The sequence below is a fragment of the Choloepus didactylus genome, chromosome 14, assembly GCF_015220235.1.
Source record: "Choloepus didactylus isolate mChoDid1 chromosome 14, mChoDid1.pri, whole genome shotgun sequence".
Lineage (NCBI taxonomy): Eukaryota > Metazoa > Chordata > Mammalia > Pilosa > Megalonychidae > Choloepus > Choloepus didactylus.
In genome coordinates, this window is record NC_051320.1 from 1,995,226 (window position 1) to 1,997,865 (window position 2,640).

Here is a 2,640-nt window from a genome sequence, read left to right on the forward strand (position 1 = left end):
AAAGCTTCAGAAAGAATAAAAATTATGAATATAAATATTACTCATTTTATATCTTTCTTTTTATCTCACAACTAAATTGCGTTCATCCTAAAATAACTCCTTATCCCATAATCATCATCAGTCTTCATTCCCAATTCCAATTCACTTCTCTTTCCTAAGAAGGTTGATACAGGTATTTAAAAGGCATTTATTGCTGTGTGTGCCCAACCCTGGCCACAGCCATCCACTCCAATCCTCCTTATTACAGGAGAAGCACCGGGGCCATTGCCCAGCTGGAAATGCAGGAGGGATCATAGGAGGTCTCCTGAAGAGCTGCTATGTCTTCTTCTTCAGAACAGAACAATAGTTGTGAAATCAAAACACCAAATCTTTGAACTCCAGAAAAATGTCCATGAGACTCACAAATGACAAAATCCCCAATGGCTATCATTATGATTGGCTTGCCTGCCTGAAGCAAAACCTAAGTATCCAAGAATCTCACATGCTATCTTGACTGGATTGAGGTATTCACCAAAGTGTTCAATATTGGTGTGCATAGAAATGAAACAGTCAAGTCCTATAAGTCCCATGACTTTTTCTGGCATAAATGAAGGTGCCATAAAGATGCACAGTGTGCTCTGGTAGCACTGGAGGATGTTAAGGCCTCTCTAACCGAGGAGAGTGGGCAGACTGCAGTGCTTGATCCACCGGTACCACCCAGGAGAGAAGGGACATGATTTTAAATTTTGTCAAGGAGAATTCTTTTAAAGTATTCTTTGTGGAATCTGTCTGTGATGATCCTGATATCATATCATCCAACATCCTGGACATAAACATGTTGAGCCTGACTACCCTGAAAGGAACAGGGGGAATGTGGTGGAAGGTTTCTGAAGAGATCGAGTGTTGCAAATTTACCTCTCAGAACCTCAACTCAGATAATTGTGACAAGGATCTTTCTTTTATCAACATGATAAATGTGGGCCAGCAATTTGTAGTGAACAGAGCCCAAGACTATATCCAGAGCAAGATAGTTTACTCCCTCACAAATATCCATATCCAACCTGATACCATTTACCTTTGTCAGCATGGAGAGACTGAGTTCAATATCTTGGGGAAGATTGGGGGTGACTCTGGACTCTCATTGCAGGGAAAGCAGTTTGCTCAAGCTCTAAGGAAGTTTCTGGAGGAATAAGAGATAGTGGACCTCAAAGTGTGGACAAGCCAATTAGAAAGGATTATCCAGACCATTGATTCCCGAGGTGACTTATGAGCAGTCGGAAATTCTGTATGAGATTGATGCTGCTGTGTGCAAGGAAAGGGCTTATGCAGACATCAAGAAGCAGTACCCAGAAGATTTTGCCCTTCGAGATCAAGAGGAATATCTGTATCTGTGTCCTGGTGGAGAGTCATACTAGGATGTAGTACAGTGACTGGAGCCTGTCATCATGGAGCTGGAGTGTCAGGGCAATGTGCTCATTATCACCCACCAGGCCACCATAAGCTGTCTTCTAGCCTACTTGTTGGATAAGAGTTCAGGCAGTACTGTTGGACTCCCAGTAGCCAGTGAGTCAAGTACTTGCTGAATTTGATCTGCTGTTACAAAAGCCCCAAGGGACAATAGCTGCTGCTGGAGCTCCTTGGTCCTGCTTGGCTATAGGATGAGTATCAAGCTGACACCCCTGGAAGCATCAGATGTGCTACTATTCTTGAAGTGCCCTCTCCATACCATCTTCAAACTTACAACTCGGGCCTATGGGTTGAAAGTGGAAACAAACTCAGTGTGGAATCTGTGAACACTAATCAAGACAAACCAACCAAAATTTCCCCAAGAGCCAAATCACTGTAAGGAACAGCTTTATGCCTTGGTCCTGTTTGAACACAATAGGGCATCCAAGAAATTACAGTGTTGAGAGCCGGCCCCTTAGTCCCCTGAGCCCACTTCATGCCCTAGATATGCAAGAAGGTACTGACCAGCTGAGGACCCAAGTCAGCATTCCAGTGGTGTAACCATGTGTTTCCTTCCAGCCCTGGCCTCCTGCTCTTGTCACTAATCATCAAAAGATCATTTAACCTGCAACTTACCCCGACAACACACACACCCACACTCTCCCCACCATTAATCTTAACACAGAACATGAGGACATGTGTTTCTAGCCCAACTTTAATTATCCTCCATTTGAAACATCTTTCCATCCAGAGGCAAGTTGGGCCTTTTAGAACAGGTCCTCAAGTTGGTGGTGGTAGGGGGGGTGATTTGGAAAAGAAAATGGGACACAATCCCCAGGGAAGATTGGTGTACCTGGGGACCCATATACTTACATTTGATACTACATATATAGAAGAGTACTACAAATATACAAGAGTTCAAGGTTGATTTCATATATGAAAATCAATCTATGTAATTAAAATCATTATAGTTTAAAAGAAAAACTAAAAGGATTAAATGATAAAATTCAACATCAATTTATAATAAAATTTCAAGCAGAAAAGAATAGAATAATTAATCTAACAAATGATATCTATAAAATTCTTACATTAGACATTAAATGTAATAGTGAAACTTTGAAATCTTCCCCACTGATATTGGCCCTGAGGGGAAAGCTGAATGGGCTCAAAAGGAATGACTCAACAGAAAACTGATGTGAGAAACTGAAGGAGGGA

General features: G+C 41.7%; 1 pseudogene; it reads left to right on the forward strand.

The window, feature by feature from the left end:
- The first annotated feature begins 326 nt into the window (after window positions 1–326).
- LOC119509209 lies at window positions 327–2,030 on the forward strand (annotated as a pseudogene).
- Window positions 2,031–2,640: the final 610 nt, after the last annotated feature.